Below are 17540 nucleotides of genomic sequence, written 5' to 3'. Positions count from 1 at the left end.
ATACAAAACACTAAAGGAGACACACTCTCTGACCCATACTGACGCAGGCTCTCGTCGATGCCCTTTGGTTTTGGATCGTTCGTGAAAATTGAGGTAGAACTCTAGGACCATCTTAGCCAGATGCATGTTCTGACCTCCATCTCCTTGGAGTCTGATATGCATGGATATTGATTTTCCTACTCAGGTGGTAGGAAAGCAGCACATGATAAATAATGTTTTTATAGACCAAGATAAATTTAATCAAGTAATAACTTTTCCTGTTAAGAATGGTCGCCTGGTCATGATAAGCACTAGTTGAGGTATATGACATAGCTCCATACATTAATGCTAAATAGTGCACTCAGTTAACGATTTAACAACTGCAAATTTTATGGAAAGCTTGCAACCGTTAGACTGGGATAAGTTGTACAGGGACCTGATGCTAATGTAAGATTTAACTTATTTGATGATACCTTTGTGAGTATATCTGAAAACAGTTTCCCTAACAAAAATGTGAAACATAGTTGTAAGAAACCATTTCAAATCATGGCTTACTAAAGGGATAAAAATTACTTGTAAGCAAAAAAGGGAAATGTATCTTATAGCTAGAAGGAGTAATGATCCAGACATAGTCAAACATTATAAAAACTACTGCAGTGTATTAAGAAAAGTTTGTAAAAAGTTCAGGAGTATGTGCATTATATCTAAGATTAGCACCTCTGATAATTAAATTTTAAACAATTTGGAATATTTTTAAAAGGAAACAGAGCAACTGAGAGCACAGGAAGACAGCATTTCTATCAAGCTCAATGAAAAGCTTGTTAACAAATATTCAGAAGTAGAAAATACTTTTAATAATTATTTTTAATTGTTGTAGAGGAAATAGGATCCAGCTATTCATTACAACATGCAAGGCTGTATGTGGAAAGGCAATAATTCTGAAGTTTGATAAAATTCAACCCACCTCTTTTACTGAAATTAGGAAAATAATAAATTCACTGAAAAGTACAAAAAAAATGGTTCAAATGGCTCTGAGCGCTATGGGACTTAACTTCTGAGGTCATCAGTCCCCTAGAACTTAGAACTACTTAAACCTAACTAACCTAAGGACATCATACACATCCATGCCCGAGGCAGGATTCGAACCTGCGACCGTAGCGGTCGCGCAGTTCCAGACTGTAGCGCCTAGAACCGCTCGGCCACTCCGGCCGGCTTGAAAAGTACAAGTTCACATAGAATTGCGGATATTTCCATCAGATTACTAAAAGCTTATTCACAACAGATAGGTAGGATTGTCAGCCACATATGTAGTAGCTCACAGAATCAGGGTATTTTTCCAGATAGACTGAAATATGCTATTGTTAAACCACTGCACAAAAAGGGGAATAGGTCTGATGCTAACAACTACCACCCAATCTCACTTCTGACAGTCTGATCCAAAACTCTTAAAAAAGTAGTTAATGTAATAGCTTCACATATTTGTAAAAATTAAGTATTAACAAAATGTCAGTTCAGTTTTCAGAAAGGCTTTTTAACAGAAAATGCTATATATGCTTTAACTGATCAAATTTGAAATGCTCTGAATAACTGAACATGACCAAAGGGATTTTGTGATCTTTCAAACGTTTTTGACTGTGTGAATCATAAAATTCTTCTAGGTAAGTTTAAGTATTGTTGTATGAGTGGGACAGTGCACAAATGGTTTATTTCACATTGAACTAGAAGAATGAAGAAATTGAAATTAACACAACAGATAGTCTGTAAAAATCAGCAGGGTCCTTTAACTTGGGAAATATCAAGAATGGTGTCCCACTGGGTTCAGTCCCTTTCAGTCCCTTATTGTTCTTCATATGTATTAATGAGTTGTCACTCTATATTCATAGAGATGCAGAGCTAGTTCGTTTTGCTGATGGTACACATTTAGTAATCACACCCAATAAACAAGAATTTACTAAGGAAATTGTCTTTGACAAAATTATTAAATGGCTCTCTGCAAGTGGACACTCACTATTTTTTTATAAAACACAGTATATACCATTCTGTACAGTAAATGGCATAGCAACATTGATAAATGTGTAAACTTTAAACAGAATTCTGTTGCTAAGGCAGCATATTCAAACTTTCTGGGTGTGTGCATTGATGGGAAACTGAATTGGAAGAAACACATTGATGATCCGCTGAAATGGTTAGATTCAGCTACTTATGCTACTAGGGTTATTGAAAATTTTGGTGATAAACATATCAGTTAATTAGCCTACTATTCCTATTTTCATTCACTGTCTTCATATGGCATCATATTTTGAGCTAATTCATCATTAAAAGAAAAAAGTATTCATTCCACAAAAGCGTGTAATCAGAATAATAGCTGTAGCCCACCTAAAATCACATTGCAGACATTTATTTAAGGAACTCGGAATATTCACAGTACCTTCGCAATACATATTTTCACTTATGAAATTTTATTATTAAAAACCCATTCCAGTTCAAAAATAATAGCGAAGTGCATAGCTATAAACTGGAAGGCGATCTTCACTATTCTGGGTTAATTCTGACTTGGTACAGAAGGTGGTAAATAATGCTTTCGCAGAAATCTTTGGTCCTTTACCAAATAGCATTAAACACCTGCCAGATAGCCAACCAACATTTAAAAACAAATTAAAAGAATTTTTGAATGACAACTCCTTCTACTGAATAGATGAATTTTCATCTTTACGAAATGTCATATTCATGATCTATGGAACAAGTATTGATGCAATGTAATGTAATGTTAGATAAAGTTTTTGACAGTTTCGACTGGACTACACCCTTGGAAACTTTAAGGGTTGAAAGGTTATTTATAAGTTGTACAGAAACGAGGTTGCATTCATAAGAGTTAAAGAGCATGAAAGGGAATCGATAGCAGAGAAGGGAGTGTGAGAGAGTTGTAGCCTATTCCCATTTTATTCCGTCTGTACACGGAACGAGCTTTGAAGGAAACCAAGGAGAAATTTGATTCAAATGGTTCAAATGGCTCTGAGCACTATGGGACTCAACTGCTGTGGTCATAAGTCCCCTAGAACTTAGAACTACTTAAACCTAACTAACCTAAGGACAGCACACAACACCCAGCCATCACGAGGCAGAGAAAATCCCTGACCCCGCCGGGAATCGAACCCGGGAACCCGGGCGTGGGAAGCGAGAACGCTACCGCACGACCACGAGATGCGGGCGGAGAAATTTGAAAATGGAATTAAAGTTAAGGGAGAAGAAGAAAAAACTTTGCAGTTTGTGAGTGATATTGTTATTCTGTCATTAACGATAAAAGATGTGGAAGATTTGTTGAGCGGAATAAATAATGTCGGGAAAAGAGGGTATAAACGAACATTAACACAATTAGAACAAGGGTAATGGAATAAGGGTGAGTTTTTGTATTTAAGCAACAAAATAGGTGAAAATGGCCAGAATGGGAATGAAACGGAGAGTGGCAATAGCAAGAGACGTTGGTGAAATAAATAAACTTGCTAAGATCTAATATAAATTTAGGAGTTATAAAGTCCTTTCGGAAGTATTTATTTTTAGTGTAGCCTTGTATGGAAGTGAAACGTGGACGATTAGCAGTTCAGACGGAAAGAGAATAGAAGCTTTTGAAATGTCATGCAGCAGATGAACGTTGAAGATCTGATGGATAGGTCGGGTTTACTGAATCTAACTGGAAAGAGAATGAATTTATTTCACAAGTAACAAAAAGAAGTGATCGTTTGAAAGGATATATACTATGTGATCAAAGTATCCGGACACCTGGCTGAAAATTATTATAACTTAGTGACGCCCTCCATTGCTAATGTTGGAATTCAATATGGTGTTGGCCCAGCCTTAGTCTTTATGACAGCTTCCACTTTCGCAGGCATACGTTCAGCACCTGTGCTGGAAGGTTTCTTGGGGTATGGCAGCCCATCCTACACGGAGTTCTGCACTGAAGAGAGGTATCGATGTCGATCGATGAGGCCTACCACGAAGTCGGCGTTCCAAAACATCCCAAAGGTGCTCTATAGGATTCCGGTCAGGACTGTGTACAGGCCAGTCCATTACAGGGGTGTTATTGTCGTGTAAACACTCTACCACAGGCCGTGCTTTATGAACAGATGCTCAATCGTGTTGAAAGATGCAATCGCCATCCCCGAATTGCTCTTCAACAGTGGGAAGCAAGCAGGTGCTTAAAACTTCATTGTAGGGCTGTGCTGTGGCAGCGCCACCAGAACAACAAGGGGTGCATGAAAACCACGACCACACCATAACACTACCGCCTCCGAATTTTACTCTTGGCAGTACACACGTTGGCAGATGACGTTCACCGGGCATTCGCCATACCCACACCCTGCCATCGGATCGCCTCATTGTGTACCGTGATTCGGTACTCCACACAACGTTTTTCCACTGTTCAATCGTTCAATGCTTACGCTCCTTACACCAAGCGAGGCATCGGTTGGCATTTACCGGCTTGATGTGTGGCTTATGAGCAGCCGTTCGACCACGAAATCCACATTTTTTCACCTCCCGCCTAACCTACATAGTATTTGCAGTGAATCCTGATGCAGTTTGGAATTCCTGTGTGATGGTCTGGCTAGATGTCTACCTTTTACACATTTCGACCCTCTTCAACTGTCGCCGGTCTCTGTCAGTCAACAGACGAGGTCAGCCTGTGTGCTTTTGCGCTGTACATGTCCCTTCACGTTTCCACTTCACTATAACATCGGAAACAATGGACCTACCTAGGAATGTTTAGGAGTGTGGAAATCTCGCATTCAGACTTATGACACAAGTGACACCCAATCATTTGACCTCAGCAGAAGTGCGTAAGTTCCGCGGAGCGCCCCATTCTGCTCTGTCCCGATGTCTAATGACTAATGAGGTCGCTGATAGGGAGTACCTGGCAATAGGTGGCAGCACACTGCACCTAATATGTTTTTGGTGGTGTCCGGTTAATTTTGATCACATAGTGTATCATGAGGCAACAAATAAACACAGATCTGGTAACGTAAGAATATGTTGGTCTAAAAACAGATGAAGAAGACCGACGGCTGAATATGGTAAGCAGGTCCAAATGGATGCAGTAGTTATGTAGAAAAGAGAATGGACAGGGTGCACTAGAGTGGAGAGCTGCATCAGACGAGTTGTAGGACTGATGACCACAACAACAGCACTATATGCACGATTTTGTAATAAAGGTTTGACTTCTACTCCAGTCTTTTGACTGATTTGATGCAGCAGCCCGTCGCGTCTTCTTCTACTGTGCCATCTCCTTCGTCATATACAGGGTTATTACAAATGATTGAAGCGATTTCACAGCTCTACAATAACTTTAATATTTGAGATATTTTCACAATGCTTTGCACACACATACAAAAACTCAAAAAGTTTTTTTAGGCATTCACAAATGTTCGATATGTGCCCCCTTAGTGATTCGGCAGACATCAAGCCGATAATCAAGTTCCTCCCACACTCGGCGCAGCATGTCCCCATCAATGAGTTCGAAAGCATCGTTGATGCGAGCTCGCAGTTCTGGCACGTTTCTTGGTAGAGGAGGTTTAAACACTGAATCTCTCACATAATCCCACAGAAAGACATCGCATGGGGTTAAGTCGGGAGAGCGTGGAGGCCATGTAAAGCCTTACACCCCATTGTGCTATTCTTGCTTTGACTCCTGACAGGTAGATCTTGTCTTCTCCCACTTCCTGGCCTGGCGGCAGAAACCTGAAGTGTGGCTTCAGCCGAACAAAACTTTATGAGTTTTTCTACGTATCTGTAGTGTGTCGTGATCATATGTCAATGAATGGAGCTATAGTGAATTTATGAAATCGCTTCAATCATTTGTAATAGCCCTGTACTAATCCTACACTCAAAGTCTTCGATTATTTGCTATAGATATTACAGTCTCTGTCTTCTCCAACAGTTTTGGCCCTCTATGACTCCCTCTATAATCGCTGAAGTTATTTCCTAATGTCTTAACACGTGTCCTGTCGTCCTGCATCTTTATCTAATTAACATTTTCCACGTACTTCTATCGCCACAGTTTCTGCAAATAACTTTCTGATTTCTTATCTTTTCAGTCACTTAAGTTCTTTCGGAATTTTTTCCTGAGATATTTAAATCGTCCAAGTCTTTCATACCGTTCCGAGTTTTCCAAATTAATTATTCTAAATACTGCTGGAACAAACTTGGTCCGCAGGATAATCCGAATGGTAAGCTTTTGTAAACGTATAGACTAACTGGAGTATCTATCACCATAAATCTCTGGTGTCATCCTCAAAATGACTTTGTAAATAAGCCTCTTTAAGATCCAGTTTGGTGAAGAACACAACAACGTTAATTTTGACTTAAGTTCTACCATCTTGGGAATTGAATGAGAATCAATAATGGATTGAGCATTAACCATAACATTCGTTTTCTGTACAACTGCAACTGGCGTTGCCCGCTGGCTACTATGACTGCTGTAACCTCATTGTGTTCAAAACAGTCGACCTCCTGTTTCACTGTGTCTTTCAAGGCAAAGGGAATTTGCGTGCTTTGCATTATATTGGTATCACATTCAACTTCAGCGTAATGTGGGCCTTGTAGTTTTCAGTATTACTTGTTGCCTCTGAAGAAATATCTTTTTTGAAACATTTTTGGAAGGTGGCTGTTAGGAGCCGTCAAATAACGCATGAAATGCATATGTGACCATCAGCTGCATTTTATTTAAAACCCAAATATCGACCGGTTTCAGTCACAGGTCATCTTCATGGATTACGTTTAAAACAATTTAAACCACAACATCACATCTGTCATTACTTCAATAATGGCCACGTCTCATATGTAGGGCATGTCATGAATTCTAGTATCGTATCATAGTATTTTTGCAACTGTTGGGTTAACGCTCAAATCGGAACCTGAGTCTGAATCTGATTTGCTACTCCGTGAATTGTGAAGCCTAAACCGTGGGAAAGATTCAATACCACGAAATTTTTTGCTGTAATTGAATTGACAATTACCAAGCTGACCTGTTTATAAAACTCTTTATACGCAATAACCGTTGAAAATAGACTCTGTTTTTTAAGATTTTATCATTTTATTGGGATCTGCTGGTTGCTGTAACTGAACAGCGAACTTTGACTGTCTTAGCTTCGGTAGTCCTAAATCTCCTTACGCCTATAGATTAATATCTGAAATTGACGCCCCCGGTGTCAATTTGAAACTTCAGTGACACTTTTTTTTAATCTTAAGAGCTACAAATAAATTTATTAATAGACAACATTGCATTCGTGTGATGTTGTGTCCATTGAAGTCTGTTAATTTGTGCATGTGCGTTTTGAACACCACTTGAACTTTTATTATTAACCACTTGAGATTATCTGAGTGTCTGATTTGGTCTGACGAGCGCGTGATGAGTATAACTCGGAGAATTTGTATAATACATTGTACACTGGTCATTTTCGCAATGAAATTTATACTATCTAGTTACGTCCTATAATTCTGAAATCTATTCTTTAAAGCTCTGATTGGGTATTTTGAATCATCAAAAACATCTTTGAGTGTCAGAAATAACATGAAGTCGTAACTCGAAATACCTCTCCACCTTATCTTTAACGACAGAAGAGAAGTGAGTCACTGATTCGATCAGGGCAGAGTTTTTTGGTTAACCTATAAACTTCAGTCCCTGAATATGCACACAGGAAAGCTTTGCGTCCAACATTCCAGGCGTCAAGTTATCAGAAAAGATGGTGGTGATACCTTAAAATTTTGTTGTTGCTGGCAATGTTCTCTGCTTCCTTCAATTCTTGTCAAGCGCACCACCATCACCTGCAGAGTTGTTGATAGTTGCTGCGACAAATGCGCAGTGGGCAGTAGAACTGTGTGTTCCGTTTCTCTCAAAGATAAACTCAGAACGGTTTACAAAATCTTATGAGTACTTCATGGAAAGGAAACGGATTAGCAGTCCTATAATCTACGACGCACTTTATGCTAAGTACAAGCCACGTGAGAGAGAGTGGTTGCCAGAAGTCATAGAAAATAAACACTCCTATCAGACTGTAATTAAGAATGCGAGCTTATGTTCCCTGATGTTGGGGCCTTTCCTGTATCCAGTGTTGACTCTTTTTTGCTTCGTTCCAGTGTTGCGACTGGCCAAATTTTTCATAAATCTTTACTTTCTTTCGTCGTCATTGTTGGTAGCTTTCTGTAACCTCGTCGCCAATGCTGTACCTGGTGAAACTTTACCTTAAACTTGCCTTGTTCCTCGTCGCCACTGTTGGGATATTGTAACTAAATGTTTCTGTTAATCTAGCCTGAGAATCACGATGGCAGGGAGCAGACTTTCTGCTCTATACAGTGGCAATGTACGCCCGCTTAGAAATACGTATACATACACGTTCTCACAGGGCGGCACTAGGAGTAATGTGGCAACACAATATAAAACAGTAAATCGTTTAATTTTACGCAACATTCAATGAATGTGTTTAACTGTTGTGGTATCTTGATGTGTGTTACTTGAAGTACTATACCTAACGTAATTGATAAGAACTGGCTAAAGTGTGGTATAGACTACTCTGTCTCTGGAATTTTATAATTAAGTCACGATAACTGTAGCCGGACTTCTCACTTGACATCTAATTGTTCCACTGCCACTCCGTAAATGTCGGCTATTACGACAGTAATTATTTACGGGCGTCAGCGGCTGTGTCTGGTGTAGGCGACGAGCGCACGATCTTGGAAGACTGCACGCACCTGTAGAAACAGAGGGACTCATGCTGCAGGAATTGCTGGGTCTGACGGAACTGCGACAGAACTGGACGGCTGTCGGGGATGCGTCTGCTTACATCTGCGACTGGCGGAAAGATTTCAAACTTAGCCCTACTTTGCGGAAGCGATGTAGTCCCGGTTGACAGCGTCCCCGTGGCAGCTGATACCACTATCGGCGGAGGGATATGACGTGTTAATAGGCTCTTGACAGAAGCAGAATGTAGTTGGGTAACAGTTCACAAGACTTCATGCACATGTGACGCCATTTTGACGGCACGCTGTATCGAAGCCCACACAAATTGCTGATCAATTTCGTTAGCGTTCGTTGCTGGTTACTTGGGAAACACTATACTGGATTTCGTAGTTGAAAATTTTCGTATCATAACTTGCGTCGTATGAAAGTATACCTTCTCAAGGCAAGCTCTATAACGAAGACTTATGAAAACACGAAGTTCTTTGTACCATTTGTTATAATTAAACGTCACATAGTGGCATATCGAGGAGTTAAAGCCTTCATTAGATCTAAGATGCAGCACAAGCGCTGAAATAGAGAAAGATCATAGTGGTATAGTGGTATAGTGGTTATAGGTTAATTTAACAGAAGTAATGTTCTGCGAATACATTGAAAGACAGATCCCTTATCATTTAGCTACAAAATAGCAGGTTAGCAACTGCAAGTAGTTAATTCCATAAATTAACTGGGAGTACGTATTAGGAGTGATTTAAAATGGAATGATCATTTAAAGTTGGTCGTCGGTAAAGCGACGCCAGACTGAGATTCATCGGAAGAATCCTAAGGAAATGCAATCCGAAAACAAAGGAAGTAGGTTACAGTACGCTTGTTCGCCCACTGCTTGAATACTGCTCAGCAGTATGGGATCCGTACCTGATAGGGTTGATAGATAACATAGAGAACATCCAACGCAGAGCAGCGCGCTTCGTTACAGGATCATTTAGTAATCGCGAAAGCGTTACGGAGATGATAAACTCCAGTGGCAGACTGCAAGAGAGACGCCCAGTAGCTCGGTACGGGCTTTTGTTAAAGTTTCGAGAACATACCTTCACCGAAGAGTCAAGCAGTATATTGCTCCCTCCTACGTATATCTCGCGAAGAGACCATGAGGATAAAATCAGAGAGATTAGAGCCCACACAGAAGCATACCGACAATCCTTCTTTCCACGAACAATACGAGACTGGAATAGAAGGGAGAACCGATAGAGGTACTCAGGGTACCCTCCGCCACACACCGTCAGGTGGCTTGCGGAGTATGGATGTAGATGTAGATGTAGATGTAGATGTAGATGTAGATGTACGTTCTGTAATATTAGGCGTTATGTGCACGTAAGAGTGCTCTGTCTCTCTCAGGAATGAGTTGTCAATGTCAATAACTTACAAATTAAGTGTGAAACACGCAAATGTAAATAACTATTCAAAGTCTGCCGTCTAACGCACTGCTTTCCGGGCGGGAAGGCGTGCCGGTCCCCGGCACGAATCCGCCCGGGGAATTAGTGTCGAGGTCCGGTATGCTGGCCAGTCTGTGGATGGTTTCGAAGGCGGTTTTCCATCTGCCTCGGCGAATGCGGGCTGGTTCTCCTTATTCCACCTCAGTTACACTATGTCGGCGATTGATGAGCAAACACTTTCTCCATGTACGTGTACCACACAAACATTGTCGTTAGACTCGTTGTCTGGTTCGAGAAGTTCCCTGGTTCACGAGAGGTGGGGGGTGGGGGGGACCGGGGGCGGGAGGAGGGGGGGCACTGGGGGCCGTACCGCACAATAACGCTGGGTTCTGTGTGGGGCGGCGGTGGGGTGATTGGACTGCTGTTGCCTATTGTGGGGTTGTGAACCACTAAGGGTTACGGTGGGGAGGACGCCTCTCCGTCGTTTCTAGGTCTCCAGTTCCATACGGTACAATACAACTATTCAAAACAAGTTCATGTGGTAAAGCGAACTACCATTTAGAATAAAATGCATAGAATACATTGATATATATGCAAAAGAATTAAAAGTTAACGTAGTCTCAGCGATCTTTTAAGTAGAAAATACAATTTACGAGCTAGTCCTATCAGGACATTTGCATTCCAAACAAGAACTTCTTCAGTTAAAGTACATCTTCAACAACCAGTACGACGTTTTTCGTCATTTTATGAGAACTAATTTTACCAATACAGTCGTGTATTCGAGAGATCCTCAAGGTCTTGGTGTCTTGAAACGTCATTTATTCATTGGACATAAGAAAAATGAGCTGTTGCTTTATTAAGTTCGTCTGCTACTCGAAGAATGAATGCACAGCCTTTACAATTCAGACCAACTCTTTAAATTAGTTTTCGGACTTCTAAAAACGAACTTTTGTAGCTGAGACACTTTTATGAACACTGTTGAATATATACGTTATTGTATTCACTGCTGGCTGGCTTCGAATTTTTTTTGCTTCTAAATCAGTGATTTGTCTTAATTTCGGGGTTGATGGTGGCGCTAAAGAAAAAAAGTAGTATGTAAATTTTCCAGCTAATCTCTCCATTATCCAAAGCCCGGACCACGTGAATGCTGAACTTTACATTTTCATAAAAACGTAAAGTCGACGTTACAGCACCCTGCAGTAAAAAGAAATAAAAAAGAAAAAGCGTGACGTCCAGTTGACTCAACTAGAGGCGAATTTTATTTTTTTGAACGTCATGTTCGCCTCATCTGTTGGCAGCTCTTTTCATCTTCGGGACAGCGTGTCAAAATGACGTCACATGTCCATAAATTCTTGAGTACAAAATGTTACCCAATTGAGATCCGTAATTTAAGCGTGAACTGAAGGCACCTGGTGTGCAGTGAGCATGGACGGAGTTCCCTCGTCATGTTGCTGTGTACACTGGCTACGTAAACAGCGATATTAGAACTAAAACTAAAATACGTAAAAAAATACGCTGTCCAGGATCCACATCACGACATGGTTCCTCATGACCACTATGGAGTTTTACACACACACACACACACAGAGAGAGAGAGAGAGAGAGAGACGGACGTATGCACGCACACTCACACATTTGTCTGAAAGGAAATAGTTCTGTAACTTACTAACAACTCTATTTTAATTTTACTCTTTACTTCAGAAGCAATAGCATAATTTCATCTCCTTTGTCTACTGGATATCCCTTTGGCTTACAGTGATAGTAATTACATTTCAGAATGCACAGGATATATTATTTTTCATTCAGCTGTGTTCGTCGTCTACGTTTTTCGTAATAGGTATCGAAGCCTATTATGGCTTCAGCTTCAAGCACGCAAGAACAGTTATCGAAATGAAATACGCACGTAAGTATACCTTGGTGCTCTGTCAGAGCGTCTTATAATGTAGTAAATGTAAGAGTATTAAACGCACTACACTGAATGATACTGTATTTCAGTAAGGAGATATACTTTCATTTCTATAACTTTGGCGTTGTGCCCGAATATTCAACCACAAAAGGCTTCGAAATCGACTACAAATAAAGTAAACGACAAACACAGCTGAGAAAACGCAGATATCGTTTGCTGGAGCCACAGCGACCGTTGTACACTGCTGGAAAAAAATTATACACCATTTTAGAAGTTCCCAATTCACTCAAGATTCATTGTTGCAACAGTGCACATGCAGTATATGAAAGTTTACAGACCAACAGCACAAGCATTTCTGAGGTACCAGGTATTGAGTCATGCTGAAATACTCGTATTAGTACGTGGTGTGGCCTCCACGGGCGGCAATGCAGGCGCTGAATGTGGCTTCTACTCGATCGTACAGATGGCGAATACTGTCCTCGAAACCGTTATGCCACGCCTGTTCGACATGTTCACGTCGTTTTGTAAGAGATGCTGGTTGACGAGTCGCACGAGTCACTCCTCTTTCCCTCACATCTCACAGGTGCTCCATTGGAGACAAGTCCGGAGACTGTGCTGGCCAGGGAAGTTGCTGATCGTCTTTCAGAGCACACTGAGATTCACGGGCAGTTTCACTGGCAATGTGTGGGCGAACATTGTCCTGTTGGAACAACACATCACCTTCCTATTGCAAGACGGTAAAACAACTGGTCTAACAACACTGTGCACGTACCGAGCGCTGGTCAGCGTTCCCTCCAGAAGCGCCGTAGGTGAACGAGAGTTGTAGCTTATCGCACCCCAGACTACAAGGCCTGGGTGGGACAAGTGTGTCTTGAAAGAATGCTCTCTACGAGACAGCGCTCACCAGGTCTGCGCCGTACGCACAGACGACCGTCACTTGCCTGCAGGCAGTATCTGCTTTCATCGCTGAAGACCACGTTGCACCATTCCTTCTTCCAGGTGATCCTCTGACGGCACCAGTCGAGCCGTGCACGTCGATACTGTGACGTGGTTGGAAGACAGGCTAGAGATGTACATGCCCGTAGTCCCAATGCTAATAACAGGTTCACAACATTTCACGTTGACGTGTCTCAGCTCAAAAACCTTATTCTTTATGGTGTGGCAACCGTACGATCTGCCCTTACAATACGACAATCCTAGCGGACTACTGTGCTACGTGGACGTCCAGAATCTTATCTACTGGTGTGAGAACGCTCACGCGACCACCTATACAAGCAACGTTGCACAGCTGAAGCAGCACATCCAACTTCTGTGGCAGTTCTCTGAAAAGACCATCCAGTCACTGGGAAGTCCTTTCAAACACGCTCAGTTGGCTGTAGGAAGCACAAGTGCGACTCCATGGGACATGGTTGCCTGATTGCTCCTCACATTGGCACCACACTGAGCCTTCTGACCATTAGCATCCCCTATTAAAGGGTAGAAACAGATGGCGCTCTGATAGCTATACTACTGTACTACACTCCTGAAAATTGAAATAAGAACACCGTGAATTCATTGTCCCAGGAAGGGGAAACTTTATTGACACATTCCTGGGGTCAGATACATCACATGATCACACTGACAGAACCACAGGCACATAGACACAGGCAACAGAGCATGCACAATGTCGGCACTAGTACAGTGTATATCCACCTTTCGCAGCAATGCAGGCTGCTATTCTCCCATGGAGACGATCGTAGAGATGCTGGATGTAGTCCTGTGGAACGGCTTGCCATGCCATTTCCACCTGGCGCCTCAGTTGGACCAGAGTTCGTGCTGGACGTGCAGACCGCGTGAGACGACGCTTCATCCAGTCCCAAACATGCTCAATGGTGGACAGATCCGGAGATCTTGCTGGCCAGGGTAGTTGACTTACACCTTCTAGAGCACGTTGGGTGGCACGGGATACATGCGGACGTGCATTGTCCAGTTGGAACAGCAAGTTCCCTTGCCGGTCTAGGAATGGTAGAACGATGGGTTCAATGACGGTTTGGATGTACCGTGCACTATTCAGTGTCCCCTCGACGATCACCAGTGGTGTACGGCCAGTGTAGGAGATCGCTCCCCACACCATGATGCCGGGTGTTGGCCCTGTGTGCCTCGGTCGTATGCAGTCCTGATTGTGGCGCTCACCTGCACGGCGCCAAACACGCATACGACCATCAGTGGCACCAAGGCAGAAGCGACTCTCATCGCTGAAGACGACACGTCTCCATTCGTCCCTCCATTCACGCCTGTCGCGACACCACTGGAGGCGGGCTGCACGATGTTGGGGCGTGAGCGGAAGACGGCCTAACGGTGTGCGGGACCGTAGCCCAGCTTCATGGAGACGGTTGCGAATGGTCCTCGCCGATACCCCAGGAGCAACAGTGTCCCTAATTTGCTGGGAAGTGGCGGCACTGCGTAGGATCCTACGGTCTTGGCATGCATCCGTGCGTCGCTGCGGTCCGGTCCCAGGTCGACGGGCACGTGCACCTTCCGCCGACCACTGGCGACAACATTGATGTACTGTGGAGACCTCACGCCCCACGTGTTGAGCAATTTGGCGGTACGTCCACCCGGCCTCCCGCATGCCCACTATACGCCCTCGCTCAAAGTCCGTCAACTGCACATACGGTTCACGTCCACGCTGTCGCGGCATGCTACCAGTGTTAAAGACTGCGATGGAGCTCCGTATGCCACGGCAAACTGGCTGACACTGACGGCGGCGGTGCACAAATGCTGCGCAGCTAGCGCCATTCGACGGCCAACACCGCGGTTCCTGGTGTGTCCGCTGTGCCGTGCGTGTGATCATTGCTTGTACAGCCCTCTCGCAGTGTCCGGAGCAAGTATGGTGGGTCTGACACACCGGTGTCAATGTGTTCTTTTTTCCATTTCCAGGAGTGTATATGACGATGAAAACATTAACAGTACATCTACAATCCCCCAGGTGGCACACACTGTCAGCGGATCAGATGTACTACTTTTCTTTCCGGCCGTGAAATTGATATTCAGACGATACAGCCACAGTTCGCCTACCATCTGATTCAGTATCGATTCCACTCGTCAGGTGCGAGTATTGTGAAATAATCATCGCCCCGGTTGCAACACGCTCGGTATCACAGTAAAACACGAAACGAGCATCTGGTGATTCTCGCGTCCAACGAGTGAAATCGCTTATAATAAAATCAATTCCAGGAACCTATGGATGTTTCATCTGAATATTAAACACAACCGAAAACAAAATTAGTATGTAAATAGCTCCAAAACATAATAAACTTCTAGATTAAGTCATCATATCCTGTGTCGCGGAAGCATCAAGAGTGAGAGTTTCGTGCTTGGAAACGCTGTGATACGAGCTTTGAAGCAGTTTCAATGAAGTAACGAACAGTTTTGGGTGAAGTGTGTTCCTAGGATATCGCTTTAACGGGAGCACCCTCACCGCTCTCATGCTGAGCCCTGTGGCGGATAGTGTGCTCATGTGCCGGATCCTGGCTGGCGGAAGCGCGGCGGTCTGCCATTGGAGCAGGGAGTCACTTCCTGTGGGCCGTGGCAGGTCAGATATAAGCCGACCGCATTGTTCTCGCCGCCCATTGTCAGCTCTGCGCCGTCCTGCAGAGCCGCTAATAATGACGGCGACGCCTGCGCCCACGCTGGGGAGTTAACGCAGCGGGCTGCTGACAGTTTCCTCGAAATTCTTACATCCGCTACAAAACACGCTGTGTTTTTCAGGTCCTGTCACAAAAGGAATTTAATTTAGTTTCTCAGCTACCTCTTTTCTCGACCGCTACTGATCGATGAGCTGCACCGTGAATGCTTCTGTTTTGCAACGTAATGCAGGGGCTGATGGCAGGAGGAGATTATCCACGGAAAAAAGCAAGCATTATAAAGTTATTTCTATTTCGTGATGTAGATAGTTCGAAATGCGCTATGCCGCTGCTTAACATGTAATTTTTCGCCCTTGGCGTAACTTTATGACCACTTGTGCGCACACAATTTAGCACTGTTTAGGAGTTACTGATTAGACGATCCTCACAGCCGCGCTCTGCCACCACAAGCTGTCCACCATCTTCATGTATTCAATCGTTTATATCACTCCTTCCTCTGGACTTATGGCTGCAATACACTCACACGCCACAGGCCAGTACAGCCACACATCGGAAATTTACTCAATGCCAAAAAACTTCGGGACTGGTGCCAGACATGCACCAACGTCAGTGCTACACTCATCCGAGTACTGGAAAGCATTCCATCGACTTACTGGCATACATACCCTCCCTCACAAGCCGATCCTTTACAACAACCTTCACTTACTGGAGGATCAGAGCAAAGCCAGTCACTTTACATCTTGTCTCTCCAACATCTTCTCTATCCCTGACGAGCCCCACTTTGACTACTCCCAATTTCCTACTGTCCATGAATGCACAGATATCACATTCCCACTCCTGGCTCCCAGCATCCACTACTTGAACAACATACCAGAAACAGAATACGACACTCCAATCACAGCATAAGACAAAAATCATGTAGTGTACAGAAATGCAACAAATCTCCTGGTCACGACTGTATTACCTATCCCCTTTTTCAACACCCTTGCAACTGTGTATAACACTATCCTCTCCACTGGCTACCTTCCCAGCCTGTGGAAAACCTCCAAAACCCCGCTTTTCCTCAAACCTAACAAACTTCCCACTGATACCACATCGTACTGCCCCATCTGCCTCATCTCTGTGTTTATCAAGGTCTTTGAATCCATCCTCTCATTCATCATCCACCGCCATCTGCACCACCATCATCTGCTTCCTATTACCAAGTGTGCCTTCTGTTCCTCCTTCTCTACTGACGATCAACTCCTGAACTTCCCAACAGCTCAACAACCATAAACCCACCAACTTTGTCTCCCTTGACCTAGAGAAAGTATACAACATTTTATGGCATTCTGGTCCCCTTTTCAAACTACAGACGTATGCACTTCCTGTCAACTACGTCCATCTTATTTCGTTCTTCCTCTCCAATTTCCTGTCCTATGTAACTGCTAACAACACCAGATCCTGTCCCTTCCACCCTACTGAAGAAGTGCCTCAAGATTCCATTCTCTCGCGCCTCCTTTACCTCTTGTACACTAATAATATGCCCAAACCAACTCCTCCGATCCACCTCCTGTATGCTGATGACACCACTTTCCTTGCCCCCTATCTCTCCAAATCTATCTCAATCAGTTAACCTCCTGGTGTAACCACTGACGTCTTAAGATTAACCCCCCCCCCCAAAAAATCCAGGCAATAATTACACGATGCACTGCCCACACCTTCTGTCTCCATGACTTCTATATCACAATTTATGACCATCCCATTCAGCAAACTAACCCACTAAAATACCCTGGGCATCTAACGTGGAAACCTCACCTATTAACCGTCCAACAGAAAGCCCACAATAGACTAAAACTACTAACTGGTCAAATGTGGAGACTATGCCCCTC

Source organism: Schistocerca cancellata, chromosome 1 (genome assembly GCF_023864275.1).
Source record: "Schistocerca cancellata isolate TAMUIC-IGC-003103 chromosome 1, iqSchCanc2.1, whole genome shotgun sequence".
Classification (NCBI taxonomy): domain Eukaryota; kingdom Metazoa; phylum Arthropoda; class Insecta; order Orthoptera; family Acrididae; genus Schistocerca; species Schistocerca cancellata.
This window is presented reverse-complemented; position numbering follows the sequence as displayed.